Source organism: Cherax quadricarinatus, chromosome 9 (assembly GCF_038502225.1).
Source record: "Cherax quadricarinatus isolate ZL_2023a chromosome 9, ASM3850222v1, whole genome shotgun sequence".
NCBI lineage: Eukaryota > Metazoa > Arthropoda > Malacostraca > Decapoda > Parastacidae > Cherax > Cherax quadricarinatus.
The window spans coordinates 5,497,378-5,513,417 of NC_091300.1; the positions used below are offsets into that span (position 1 = coordinate 5,497,378).

A 16,040-nucleotide genomic window follows, 5' to 3' on the forward strand; every position below is an offset into this window, starting at 1 on the left:
CCTTATTATTCTGATTATTGCTTCTCTAGAGGCAATTGATATGCCATATTTGCTGGTGATTGAAACTGCTGCTTGTGTCATATCAAAAGATTTTTTTTTTAAAGCATGATAGCTGTAAATGAACTGAAAACATATTCAGTAGATACGCTGTGCACTATTAGGTTACTTTTGTTACAAAGGCATTGTTATGTTGCACAGATATATTGGTTATTAAGGATACCATTGGGATTACTTAAAGTAGGCCCTTATAAAACATCTTACATACAGGAAAGGAAACTCCACATAAATTTTTAATGCAGACAGCATTTTACTTGGAATGGGATTTGAAGTCAATTTTTATACATCAGTATATACATTGCTGAAAACTGTTTTTAACTTTTGGTAAAATTAGAGCTCTGATACTGATTTTTTTTTATTATTTCACAATTAAGAACCTAAAATACACAAGCATTTCTTACCTGGCATTTTGCCAGCTTTGACTTCTTAGTCTGATGTCTAATAGAAATGGTGGATGTGATGTGTTATGATTAACCTGCAGAGAGCTTGTGAGGCACCCTTTTAAGCTATGTTCACAAACTATACCATTCAAAGTTAGGTGGTAAAAACATTACAGTACAAAAACCAGGCCCATCATTACGAAGTCTGGCTCTTAGAATACTGAAATAAGTTGAAAGTGGCAGGCTGAATATCAAATTCTGATACCTGGTTCACACCTGCAATCTTATAAATAACATTGTCTTAATAATAACTTATAAGTAACTAGCTAAGACACTTCCTGTAGTGTTAATACATGGTAAAGTAAATGCTTTCCAGTATTTATCATTTAGGTGAAGTTAACCTGGAAAACCCAGGCACAGATTCCATGTACAGTATAAGGTATGAGGAGAAAAGTAAAGTGTTAATAGTAGTATGAGTTGCAGAACACAACAGCAAGTTTTAGAGGGTAATCCTACAGTCTTAGATACTTTTGTTGGTGTGTGTTAGGTATGAACATTAAGTTTCAGTCTGTTGTCCACAGTTAGACCTAGGAATTTTTCATTTTTTTTTTTTCAGTTTTATTGATTCTGTCTTATTAACCCTTTGACTGTCGCGGCCGTATATATACGTTTGCGAGGTACCGTGTTTGACGTATATATACTCATAAATTCTAGCGGCTTCAAATCAGGCAGGAGAAAGCTAGTAGGCCCACATGTGAGAGAATGGGTCTGTGTGGTCAGTGTGCACCACATAAAAAAAATCCTGGAGCACGCAGTGCATAATGAGAAAAAAAAAACTCCGACCGTTTTTTTTAATTAAAATGCCGACTTTGTGGTCTATTTTCGTATAGTATTTGTGGTTGTATTCTCGTTTTCTTGGTCTCATTTGATAGAATTGAAACTATATTATAGAAATGGAGGTGATTTTGATTAATTTTACTATAAAAAGAACCTGGAAATGGAGCACAAAGTACAGGAAATGTTTGATTTTTGCCGATGTTCAAAAGTGAACAAATGATGTCATTGTCCAATAAATGTCCAAATAGCCATTCTAATACGCAGTCATGAATGGGTTGATGTAATTTTTACAATTATTACAGTATTGCAGTAGTCTGCATAACAGTAAATCTTCTATTTTTTGTTTGAATAAAATTTCAAAATAAAAAGCAAGAGTAATATCACAGGGACCTGGAGACATGACTGATGAGCAAAGAAAATGTTATTTTAGAGCCAGGAATGTCTGCATTGTTCATTCTGGACCTTATTTTGAAATTGTCGTATTTTTTAATTTTCGTGAAATTGGCCAAATTGCAAATTTCTGACCATGTTATTGGGTAGTTGAAATCGGTAAATGGGCAGTTTCTTGTACTCAATCGATAGAAAAAATAGAGTTCTGAAGAAATAGTTATGAGTTTGGTTGACTGGAATAACGGAATTAGCCGAAAATAGGGCTCAAAGTGGGCGAAATTGCCGATTTTTAAATATCGCCGAAGTCGCTAACTTCGCGAGAGCGTAATTCTGTCAGTTTTCCATCAAATTTCGTTTTTTTGGTGTCTTTACAATCGGGAAAAGATTCTCTATCATTTCATAAGAAAAAATAATTTTTTTTTTTTTTCGAATATTTTGCGACACCAGAAGCAACTTCAGGATTTGGCCCTTCGACAGTCAAAGGGTTAAAGACATGGTTGAGTCCTAGTTATTATATAGAACTTTTTTTAATAGTACAGTGGACCCTTGGTTTTCGTGATTAATCCATTCCAGAGAGTCTGCTGAAAACCAAAATTCACAAAACTCAAAACCATTTTCCCCATAAAAAATAATGTAAATCCAATTAATCTGTTCCAGACACCAAAAAAGTCTTCTTTCAACAAACCGACCGTATCCCACCGAGGCAGGGTGGCCCAAAAAGAAAAATGAAAGTTTCTCTTTTTAAATTTAGTAATATATTCAGGAGAAGGAGTTACTAGTCCCTTGCTCCTGGCATTTTAGCCGCCTTTTACGACACGCATGGCTTACGGAGGAAGAATTCTGTTCCACTTTCCCATGGAAGACACCCAAAAGTATTAACAAAAAAATTTTTTTTTGGAGATTAAATATAGATATACATACAAAAAAGAATGACAAATCAATATAAAGCAATAATAGCATCACACTTACCTTTATTGAAGACTCTTGGTGTATGGAAGACGGGAGGAGGGGAGAGGGAGAAGTTACTATTGTTTGGAAGGGGAATCCCCTTCCATAAAGATTTTAGGTACCGAGTCCTTATCTGGGGTTACTTCCCTTCTTTGTTTTTTAATGGCACTAGGACCAGCTTGAGAATCACTGGACCCTTGTCGCTCAAAAAATTGTTCTAGAGAGCTCTGTTTCTGGCATCTCTTTAAGCTTTGCCTAAAATGGGACAAGGCGTTGTCATTGAACTTGTCGCAGACACGGCCTACAACAGCTTTGTTGGGGTGATGTTCCTCCACAAAAGTTTGCACCTCATTCCACTTTGCACAAATATCCTTAATCATAGAAGAAGGCACCTTCTCCTCTCTCTCTTCCTCCTCCTCTGAAGCAATTTCCTCAGCTGTGGTCTATTGTTGTTGCAGATGAAGCTCTTGCAGCTCTTCAGTGGCTAGCTCTTCACTGTGGTCCTTCACCAACTCTTCCACATCCAACCCCATGGAAATCCCCAATGCCACAATACATTCCACAACCTTATTTACCAAAGGGCTGGCACTAAGAGCTTTCTTTGGGCCCATGGTGGCTTATTTAGCAGTTGCAAGCACAAAAACAATGGATTATTACGAACTGTTTCATATGAATGTGGGGGGTGATGCTCACTCACTGAGAAACAATGCCAGACTGACTCTTGAATGCGTCTGTGGGAGGCTTTGTGTGTGCGGGGCCACTGGGACACATACTGTACAACTGCTGAAATCCAAGGGAAATCACGAAAACCAAGGCTGTATTTTGACAAAAAAAGTTGCCAATAACCAAAATTCACGAAAACTGAGACTCGCAAAAACCAAGGGTCCGCATAATTGTGAGTTTATTGGTAGTCGCATATTTGTTGACCTTTTTTAGTTTTGGTTCATCATTAGTTAGGGTGCTTGCTGTCAAAGGCTCTAGGCCTGATATAAATGTCATGTTATCCCAGATTCTGGGGACCCACAAACTGAAAAAAAAAAAAATATTGTCCTAACTAAACCTAATGAAACACCACTGCATCACACTGATACAGCTAACAAGATAAACGACTTCTCAACCATAGGATCTAATCTCGCCAGTAAAATCCCACGTACCAACGCCCGTGTCAGGGACTACCTAGATGGGAATTTCCCAAATTCCTTTTATCTTGTACCAACTGAGCTCACGGAAGTCACTGAGATTATAAAGTCACTTAAAAATAACTCAGGGAATCTGTCTCATGTCCCACCATTATTGTTCAAGCGAGCGGCCCATGTCATTTCGTATGCTATTACATTACTTTTTAACAAGTCACTAGAAACTAGCACTTTGAAGACACTACTCAAGACAGCAAGGGTTACACCAATACATAAAGGTGGTGACCCTACAGATGTAAACAGCTATAGGCCAATCTCAAACTTACCATTGCTATTCAAAATCTTCGAGAAACTCGTGCACAGGAGACTATATTCATTTATAACAGCACAAAACATACTCAACCCCTGCCAGTTTGGATTCAGGAAAAATAAAAGCACTAATGATGCAATTGTAGAAATGCTAGATCTGCTTTACACAGCATTGGAAAACAAGGAATATCCGCTAGGAATCTTTATTGACCTAAGAAAAGCTTTTGACACAGTAGACCACGGCATCCTACTCCACAAACTTGATCATTATGGTATAAGAGGCCATGCACTTGCATATTTCAAATCCTACCTTACTAATAGGTATCAGTATGTCACCATTAAAGACACAGCATCATCAACGCAACCACTTGATACTGGAGTTCTGCAGGGAAGTGTCCTTGGTCCCCTGCTCTTCCTCATTTACATCAGTGATCTTCTAAACGTATCCCAACACCTGAAACCCATTCTCTTTGCTGACGACACGCCTTATGTCATCTCTCACCCTAATCTTGCCACCCTCAACACCATTGTTAACGAGGAGCTGCTCAAAATATCGACTTGGATGACAGCCAATAAACTTAACACTGACAAAACCTACTATATTATGTTTGGTAGCAGAGCAGGTGTTGCGCAACTTAACATTAAGATCGACAACACTCTAATTGCCAGACATAATGAGGGCAAATTCCTAGGCCTATACCTTGACAACAATCTGAATTTCAGCACCCATATCCAACACATAACAAAAAAAGTATCCAAAACGGTTGGGATCCTCTCCAAGATACGATACTACGTGCTGCAAAATGCCCTTCTCACACTATACCATTCACTCATTTATCCATACCTCGCCTATGCTATTTGTGCTTGGGGATCAACTGCAGCAACACACCTAAAGCCAATAATAACCCAACAAAAAGCCACAGTAAGAATAATCACTAAATCCTATCCCTGGCAACACATCCCTCCACTCTTCATAGATTTAAACTTACTCCCTGTTCAGAACATCCACACTTACTGCTGTGCAATCTACATCTACAGGACCTTAAATTCCAATATTAACCTTGACCTAAAGCACTTTCTTGATAGTTGTGACAGGACCCACAGGCATAATACCAGACACAAACATCTCTATGACATTCCCCATGTCCGACTAAACCTTTACAAAAATTCAATGTATGTCAAGGGCCCTAAAATCTAGAACACCCTACCTGAAAACTCTAGAACTACAGACACGTTCATCACCTTCAAAACTACCGTTAGAAAACATCTTATCTCCCTGATACACTCCGTCAACTAACTACATGAAAACCACCTGGTGGTTCACACTTACACTCACTCACTCACCCATTTGACTATAAACACAGAAATACGAATCTTAATCTTAAAATAATGAATCCTAACTAGTCATAAGTTTGCCTGTGATACTCCAGTATAGAAACTATGTATTGTGCCAAAACAAAAGCATTTACATTGCTAAACTCACAAACTATAATTTAGTCACTTAGCCATAATACTAACTTGCTCCATAATTTGTAATAATTTAGAGTTAAGAATTAATCTAAGTCTGGCCGGAATGCCTAGCCATGCTAGGTGTCCTAGTGGCCCCCTCTGTAATTAGTATTTTATAACATGTAAACCACACAATATCCAAAATCAGTAAACCCCGCATTGTAATCATTATAGAGAATAAACTTGATTGATTGATTGATTGAAAGAGTACAGTTTTCAGATGTTGGGTGGCATTAGGTAGGCCATTAATGTAAATGAAGGAAAGAAGAGGACCCAGAATGCTAACTTGGGGAACACCTAAATTCAGTGGTAAGGTACTAGACAAGGTGTCATTTATGGCTATATGCTGTTGTCTGTTACTGAGATATGACAAAAAATAAGGTACAGTATATGTGTATCCTTTGAGTTCATAGTGATTAAGCACAATATGATTTAACCCTTAAACTGTCCAAACATAGATCTACGTTGTTACCGCTAGCGCTCCAAATGTAGATCAACGTTTTATTTTTCCTGCCTCCAAGTTTGGCACAATTGGCCTGAGATGCCTGGTCAGTATAGAATGAGTCTTAACACTTGGTATGCGCAGTATTAAAAAAAATCTGGGACCACTTAGTACCTTGTGGAAGCACCAGTTCAACTGAGTGCCAGCTACAGCAAACAGTGTGGTAAGCACTAGCGATTCACTGATGTCATGTCGTATTAACACTCCCCTTTTAAGAGGAAAGTGATGTTGACCCTGAGTTTAGTGGCTTTGAGATAGATGTGGCCACAACTGGTTGAGGAAATATCAGAAACCTTGATAATAACCCATGTGGAATATCCTTTCAATTTTGATACCACTGGTGGTGTTGTCTTGCCAGAATGTCCTAGAACCTAAGCCCTAAGGTAAGAAATAATTCTGGAATGTATAATATGTATTCGGCAGGCCACCTGGCTGGCTGGGTGGCCGGCTGGCTGGCTGGTCAGCTGACTGGCTGGGTGGTTGGCTGGCTGGCTGATTGACTTTGGCTGTCTCTCCGTCTGTATCTGTCTATCTCTGTCTCCGTCTCTCTCTCTGTCTCACAGGTACACACAAGTACAGTTATCATACATAGTGTAAATTACCTAGGATAACCCAAAAAAATCCAGGCAAAGTGGTATACTGTGCTTGTAGATATAAGGTATAATAAGCATGACTGGCAAGTAATACACATTTTCACTTGATCAGGAATCAGGCATTATGACTTTGCATAGTGTGTAATACCTGTTGGTTCATGAGTGGCTCTCTGAGACAGAGAGAGAGACAGACAGAGACAACCAGAGAGAGACAGGAAGACAGAGACACACAGGCAGACAGAAAGACAGATAATCAGACAGATCTAGACAGATAGAAAGACATGTTTTATGTGTGACAGTGAAAACAAAGCCACTGATCCCTGGAGCAGTGCTTGATCGTCAAATGTCACTCCACTGCTGCACTGTTAAAAGTGGAGTAACACTTGTCTTACACTGTGCTTCAAGGAGTTTCATATGCAGTAGAAGCTAGGTTTTTGCATGCCCTAGTTTGTATGTAAAACTATAGTTATTCTCTCTAAAATCTATTTTTTGTTAATATTTCCCATAAGAAATAATGTAAATCCAATTAATCCATTCCAGGCACCCAAAAATATTAACAGAAAATACATTTTTTAGAGAACTATAGTTTAACATACAAACTAGGGCATACAAAAACTGAGGTTTCACTGTATACTCCAGCATGTCTAAAACATTGTTGGGACCTATAAATACTTTGTATATATTTCTAGGCAATAGTATGTGACCAAGTCAGTTGAAAATGTTCGCCTGTCAGTGTGTTTATGACTGTCTGAGTACTATTTCAGTACCTAATATTAGTGTCAGAACAAAGATTGGCTATGAAATCACAAGAACTACTATAAATCGTAATTATCAGAACATAAAAATATGTAAATTAAAATAAAAATGAGAAAAAAAGGTATATTGGCAACACTTCTGCAAGCAGCAGTACACCATGTTGCTCCCAGGTGAGCATCCAGTGCCAACTTTGCAGCCTTATATCTTGGCAAGTACTGAGCCTATTTTTTTTTTTATTACACACAGAAAATTGCCCTCTTTAATGTTTTTTTTTTTTTAAATATTCAGTGTGTTGGCAGTGAAAACTTAGATCTACATTTGGACAGTTTAAGGGTTAATAGAAGAGTATTGTGATCAATAGTACCAAAATCCTTTTGCAGATTAATAGGATATTCATTTCTCCCAAGTGCTGAATGAAATGTTCAAATGTTTTTAACATTGTATCACTTGTGCCTTTTTTTTTTAAGTGCATATGAGCTAAAACATACAAAAAACCTGGCTGGACAAAGGCTCAACATGTATATTTATTGGGGTGTCCAGTAAAGAATAGCAGTGCAGTGGACCAAATCCACTGTATTGCACAACTGCCAGGTCCGGTCATACTATCGATAAAGTTGATAAAGTCCTCTTAATCGCAAGTTTGTCTGGTCCAGGCTTCATCCAGAACCTATCAGTTGTCATAATTCCTTTGTAAGAGGAGCAGCTGGCCTGGTCCACGTTAGTTTGTTATTGTCTTCTTGCCCATTCACATGCTCTCATCATCTCAGGAGGAAAATGCCAATATTTGAAAAAATCTTAATCTCTATTTTTATTAATTTATGTTGCAAGTTGTTTAATGCTAGCTCAGCACCTATCCATGCAGGTAATATTTGCTAGTGGGAGAGTGGCTGAAGAAAGTTGTGTGGCAGTGGATGAATGGTGGCAGTGGATATTGGTGGACTGGTGGTGGTATCATGAAGTATCTTGTGCTGGTGAGGGAAATATTGCCTTAATAAATGTCTCATTAAGTTACATGTATCCATTGAACTATTGTAAGCATTATTACCAATAATTACACTTAAAACTTAAAAAGAGGTAGCTCAAAATTACACATTACAGGTACATTCCTGATGTAGACATCCAGTTGACATAAAATGATAATTCTGTAATATTTGCTTTCCAATTTAGAAGTCCTGATCTAAGATCAGGTTGTATGAGGCAGTGATCCCCAGAGCCATTAACTTGTTGAAAAAAAAAAGAAGAGAATAGGGATGGAAGTGCTAGTGTAAGCAGCTTTTCACAATGCAAGAGTGATCAATTCTGAGACCATTACTAGTTTGATAGGTGTCATTACTTTTACCCAAAGCACTACTTCTTCATACAACATGGCTTAAATTGGAAGTTCCTACAGGTGTCTTCCATGTTTCTGATGATCTTACTGCCCACACTTGTTGCCAGTTCTACAGTAATTCTCCCCTCCTTATTATAAAAAAATCTTGAAATCATTGACAACAAAATGCCATAAATCTCACCACCCAGCATGTATAGTAGAATGGTTCACCTTATCTCATGATGACTTTTGTGTAGATAATGCTGAATTCTCAGGAAAACTTCTTGACCCCTTTTTTCTTTTGAATACCTAGATAAGCTTTCTCACAGTACTTCTGGTGCAGTAGTAGGGAGGGAGGTATATTAAATAGGTTAGGCTTGATGATATGAAGAGGACCTCATTACTCTCACATTGTGCAACATTGTAGCAGGATTACAAGGGGTTTTGTCAGGCTTGAGACCATTAAATGCAAAGTTATTTTCTTACTTGTTGCACAAAGATGTGTGTGAACCAGTCTGTGAATGACAACAATTATTAATGCCTTGTTGGATCACCAAGCAAAGACTTCTGCTTATGATATGGTTTTTGGTGGCCTTGAGGCCCGGGGCAGCATTTTCCTGCTTGTAGGTTTTTCGTATCATCCACCTCTAAAATAATTGGGTGTCATCATCATGGGACATTTGGTCAGGGTTTGTAATAATTGTTCTGAATACCACAAGCAAATTCAGCAGAGTAGTAGTAATCAGCAGCTTCATAATCTCATAATTGGCATATGCATCCTTACCATAAAATTTTACACTGTGCAGGTTGTTTCTCTTCTTAAAATTTTCAAATTACCCAGCACTAAATTTGCACTTGTTTGAGATCTCCTTACTGCTCTGTGTTGAAGGAATGAGTGCTTCCAAATCCTGGTGCTACTAAGTGCAACTCATGTGTTCTCTTAACTCCATCTTATTCAGCTAGATAGACCTCATGTGCATCCATACTGTGGCATCACTAACATTAGCAACAAAATGTAATCGCTTATATAGCTTCCTCACTCGTATGAATTTTATGACTTGGTTAATTAACATTTCATTTTATTCTATAGCATCAGATCTTTGCTTAGCTGATACCTTCTCACTTTGAGCATTGCTACCGAGCCTTGTGGATGCCACAGTTGACATGGAATGACAAGTGAGGGTGGTGGTAAGCCCGAAAATGCTGATAGACCTTGATCCATGAGTTGGCCACGATGCTTAGCATGAAGCTTGAATAACATTTGTAATAATTTTTTTTTCTTCTGGGTCTGCATTGCCAAGGACATGAAATGCTATAGACACAAGAGAAGCATATTTGAAATGTATTATACAAGGGGCTACTATATTTCCAGGTCACATTTCTTAGCCTTCACATTGTAAATGAGATATATAAGAACATAATAACATAAGATAAGATGCCTTGGTGGGAAACGGCCGAAGCGTTAATAAAATAAATAACATAAAGGAGGAACACTGCAGTAGGCCTATTGGCCTGTACTGGGCAGGTCCTTCACAAATCCATCCCACTAACAGAATATTTGCCCAACCCATTTTCAGTGCTACCCAAGTAATAAACTATCAAATATACACATTTCAGAATGGCAAGCATGAGCAGCAAATTACCGTTGGCTTATTACCATGTTTACACTGAAGCAGCCTTACTGCTACAGTTAACTCACTACTATAAAATTAAAAATCAAATTTTATAAAATACATTTCTGTGAATCACACAGATGTGAGGTTGTAAAAGAAGTAAATGTGGTGCTGGGAAGATGTTTGAACTTTAAAGAAGTGAATCAGATACATAAGGGGAGCTGTTGCAGTTGCACTTTTTTTTTTTTTTTTTTTTTTTTTACGTTGAGACAAGTAGCACAGGTTGATGGATGAGTTTGAGAGGTGTATAAAAGCAGAAAGTTGAAAGCAAGAACAGAAAAGAGCAAGGCAATGAGATTAAGAAGTAATCTGGGCAGGGGAAGATTAGAAGGAAGCAGTATGGAAGATGTGATTTAGCTATTTGGAAGTGGATGTTTTGGCAGACTTGTCCATGAAAGACAAAGTAAATCACAGAATGGATGAGGGAAACAAAATAGATAGAGTATTTACCTGTTAGTAGTGGCAGGGGTCACATTTTAGCCCAGCATTGAGGAGCTCATGCAAAAAAAAGTTGGTATAAACCTTGGTAATAAATACCGACAAGTTGGTTTAGAAAGACACGTAAGCAAACACTATAACATATTTATTAGAAAACGTTTCGGTCCTGGGACCTTGATCACTTCTAACATACAGAGGTAGAAAGATATTATATATATAGGCGGAGAGTGAGATGTGACGCACGTGACCTGAGGAATGTCATAAGAACATAAGAATGGAGGAACACTGTAGAAGGCCTACTGGCCCATGCGAGGCAGGTCCTTATCAAAACAACCCCTGCCTATGATGAGGATGGGTAGACGATGAAATCATGTGACTCCTGTGTTGTTGGGTTGGTGCTGCTTAAGTATCATGTATGCCATTGTTTTTGAAATTTTGTAGTTTCCAGTGTTGCGTTCTATAGTGTCGGTGATGGCGATTAGTGAGGCTTCTAGGCACCGTCGGCGTCTGAGGTCTGGTTCAGTGAGAACGAGTTGTGCCTCATTCCAGTTCATCAAATGCCCCGTGGAGTCTCTGTGGAGGACACAGGCGTACCTTACATCGTCTCTGTTAGAGGCATTTCGATGCTCATTCAGGCGGACTGCAAGATCTCTGCCTGTCTCGCCTACATATTTCTTGGGACAGAACCCACAGGGGATAGTGTAGACGCCTGCTGTACGAAACGCAGCCCCACACCTCTAACTTCTACAGCAGGCATCTACACTATCCCCTGTGGGTTCTGTCCCAAGAAATATGTAGGCGAGACAGGCAGAGATCTTGCAGTCCGCCTGAATGAGCATCGAAATGCCTCTAACAGAGACGATGTAAGGTATGCCTGTGTCCTCCACAGAGACTCCACAGGGCATTTGATGAACTGGAATGAGGCACAACTCGTTCTCACTGAACCAGACCTCAGACGCCGACGGTGCCTAGAAGCCTCACTAATCGCCATCACCGACACTATAGAACGCAACACTGGAAACTACAAAATTTCAAAAACAATGGCATACATGATACTTAAGCAGCACCAACCCAACAACACAGGAGTCACATGATTTCATCGTCTACCCGTCCTCATCATAGGCAGGGGTTGTTTTGATAAGGACCTGCCTCACATGGGCCAGTAGGCCTTCTACAGTGTTCCTCCATTCTTATGTTCTCATGACATTCCTCAGGTCACGTGCGTCACATATCACTCTCCGCCTATATATATAATGTCTTTCTACCTCTGTATGTTAGAAGTGATCAAGGTCCCAGGACCGAAACGTTTTCTAATAAATATGTTATAGTGTTTGCTTACGTGTCTTTCTAAACCAAAAAAAAGTTAAACACTGAGAGCAAAAAGGAAAATGTATTGGTTAGTGTTGCTTTTTGTTTGTGAGTACTCTGTATGTGTGAGTAAGGTAAGGCATGTTATGGTGTTGTATGTTATAGTGTGGTATATTAATGGTGGGTATGTTAGTGTGGTATGAATGTTGCAGTGGTGAGGAAATTGGAACAGTTGGAATACATGCAGAGAGTAAGATGCGAAGAAATTAGGAAATAGTGTGATATTATGAATGGTATACCTGATGGAACTGAGATCTTTTAATCCCAGTATTTCAAAAGGTGGACCAAAAGGAAGCTGGAAAGAGGGTGTTTAGGTTTTTGAGCATCCTGCAGGTATATGGGACTGTTAGTTTGTAACAGTGTAGAGCAGGAATTTTTAGGATTTAATGTACTCTTGGAGTGTGAGCAAGGGAATGTCTGGGAAGAGATTCAGAAAAACTGGCTAGCTGGGTTTGAGTTCTGGAGGTAGGTAATACAGTGCTTATGTTTTAAAAGATAGAGTGGGAATGTTTTAGCTCAAATAATTTGAATTGATATCTATGGATTCTGGAATGATAGGTAAAGGGAAGTGTGTGTGTGTGTAGAGGAAGTCTACTCATCTATTTGGGTGCAGGGGTAAAATCACAGCTCCTGGCCCCCACCTCTTTGCTGATTGCCACTAAGTCCACTCTCTCCTGACTGTGAGAGCCTTATTGTGTGTGTGTTGGATTAGGTTGGTTGGTTGGTTTTCCTTCTTTAAGTCACTACTATGGTGGAAATTGGTTGATGTTATAAAATTAGTTAGTCTCTCATTTGTGCTAGCAAATTCTTTTATTATGTGTTAAACCAACAAGGTTTTGATACTTGTATTTTGTATTTTAAACTAACAAAAACATTGCCCAAAATTGGGGAAGAAAAAAGTGGAGACAGCTTACTCGGAGAGAATTTATCTTCAGTAGGAGTGGTTCCACTCCACTTTTTCCAGATATGTGGGAGTTCACCATATTGATAATTAAATGCACTAATTATCATTACTGATCATCATCACATCATATTACCACATGTTCTCAAATTATCTTCTGTAGCTTATTCAGTTTTTTTTTTCATAAACATCCCTAATGCAACCCTTCAGCTTCATTCCTGTATTCTTGTCTTGGTCTTACAGCACAGTACAAATACAAGCCTCAGCACAGCACCAATAGAAGCCTCAAAGCACAGCAAAGAATGTCATACCACTGACTGACTATATTTGTCACTGTTACAGACTGGGTCACCTTGGCGAACGCAGGCAACAAATCTGTAATGCAAACACAAGATACAATGGCGAAATGCCCATAAAAGTAAAGGATACGCTTGAGAGATAAGAGCTCTTGGCTTGTTTACAATGTGAGCATTCCAACAATGGTGTTGTCATGATTTAAGGTTCATGCAGTCTTCAACACAGTCCAAGAGTCCTCAAGATATAATAGTTATTACTTCGTCAGGAACGAGAAGATAAACAAACGAATGTCAATAAAACAATATCTTCATTTAACATTTAGATTACAAGGCAGGAGGAATAGGTACACTGAAACCTGACAGACATGGAGAAGCATCAAGACTAATGACCTCAAAAATTGTACAGAGTTGATTGACTATACATAACACAGAAATAATGCATGAACATGTACATACAAGCAACAATAATGGATATTAGGTCTGACAGCTTCACTAAACTCCATCCGCTTCCCATTGTGAACCTGCCACATAAATACACAGAAGCATACTTCATCGCCTTTCAAACAACAGAGTTTATCTGTCCTGAAACCTAGGCATTAAGCCTTACACCTCACAGCTGCCACAATTGAAACACTGAGCAATGCATCTAGCTACCTAGTCATTCCCCACTTTTAGTGCAAATCCCCAATCTTTCTGGAGGGTTAAAGTATATTAATGCATCTATCACATCTGTCCTAAAGTCAAACCTTCCCAAAGGTATAAAATAGGACATATTTACTAGACAATGTTTCAGCCCTGGGACCTTGATCACGTCTAACACACACAGGTTAGGTTAGGGCTCTCAGGAAAAAGGACAAGTGATAATCTGACCGAGGCCTTTCGCGGGCTTACCGGTCCGCTCCTTTAAAAATTAAGGTTATCTACCTACCTAGAGGGTATTCCGGGGATCAACGCCCCTCCGACCCAGTCCATGACCAGGTCTCCCAGTGGATCAGGGCCTGATCAACCAGGCTGTTACTGCTAGCCGCACGTAGTCCATCTCCCTGCCATTAGCAAATAGGATCACAACAGAATGAACTTGCGATGGCAAGCATGAAAGCAATTATTCTTAGCGTTAAAAAATATACACATAACTATCATATAACCACAGAATTTGCTCTGTAACATTCATTACTAGGCTATACAGTATAACTTTAATGTTCATTAACCCTTTGACTGTCGCGGCCGTATATATACGTCTTACGAGGTACAGTGTTTGACGTATATATACTCATAAATTCTAGCGGCTTCAAATCAAGCAGGAGAAAGCTGGTAGGCCCACATGTGAGAGAATGGGTCTGTGTGGTCAGTGTGCACCATATAAAAAAAAATCTGGAGCACGCAGTGCATAATGAGAAAAAAAAACTCCGACTGTTTTTTTTTAATTAAAATGCCAACTTTGTGGTCTATTTTCGTATAGTATTTATTGTTGTATTTTCGTTTTCTTGGTCTCATGTGATAGAATGGAAAACATATTATAGAAATAGAGGTGATTTTGATTGATTTTACTATAAAAAGAACCTAGAAATGGAGCTCAAATTTGGGGAAATGTTTGATTTTTGCCAATGTTCAAAAGTAAACAAATGATGCCATTGTCCAATAAATGTCCAACTAGCCATTCTAATATGCAGTCATGAATGGGTTGATGTTATTTATACAATTATTACAGTATTACAGTAGTCTGCATAATAGTAAGTCTTCTATTTTTTGTTTGAATAAAAATTCAAAATAGAAAGCAAGAGTAATATTAGAGGGGCCTGGAGACATGACTGATGAGCAAAGAAAATGTTATTTTAGAGCCAGGAATGTCTGCATTGTTCATTCTGGACCTTATTTTGAAATTGTCATATTTTTTAATTTTCGTTAAATTGGCCAAATTGCAAATTTCTGACCACATTATTAGGTAGTTGAAATCGGTAAATGGGCAGTTTCTTGTACTCAACCGATAGAAAAAATAGAGTTCTAAAGAAATAGCTATGAGTTTGGGCGACTGGAATAATGGAATTAGCTGAAAATAGGGCTCAAAGTGGGCGAAATCGCCGATTTGTAAACAGCGCTGAGGTTGCTAACTTCGCGAGAGCATAATTCCATCAGTTTTCCATCAAATTTCGTTTTTTTTGGTGTCATTACAATCGGGAAAAGATTCTCTATCATTTCATAAGAAAAAATATATTTTTTTTTTTTAAATTTTGCAACACCAGGAGACGCCTCAGGATTGGGGGTTGTGACAGTCAAAGGGTTAACTAATGAATTACTGTATTTTGCGGCTTATTAAACGCATGTTTTTTTTTTCCATAAAAGTCTCCAAAGACACCCTACTTCCTATAAACTGAAGGTCAATGATGGGAGCTATGAGTTTAGGGTGTGGGGTGAGCTGTAGCTCTCCCAGTTACGTCCAATGCTGAGCCATTGAAACTAAAACAAGTTTTATAAGCTACGTCTTATGAGCTGCGAAATACGGTAGCTGTAGTTTTTCCCATCATCAAACTTTTGTAATGTATCTGAATGTCATTAAGCCTCCAGACTTCCCTGCTCTGCTATTTTAATATAAACCTTATGAAAAGATATAAAAAGCTATTTCATATCTAAAAAAAAAGGT

The 16,040-nt window shown here is 38.5% G+C and overlaps 1 protein-coding gene across 30 annotated transcripts in view; it reads left to right on the forward strand.

Annotated features, from left to right (window-relative positions):
• LOC128686186 (nucleolar protein dao-5) overlaps positions 1–16,040 on the forward strand; it is a 1,503,768-nt gene that overhangs the window by 1,402,771 nt on the left and 84,957 nt on the right. The window lies entirely within an intron of this gene.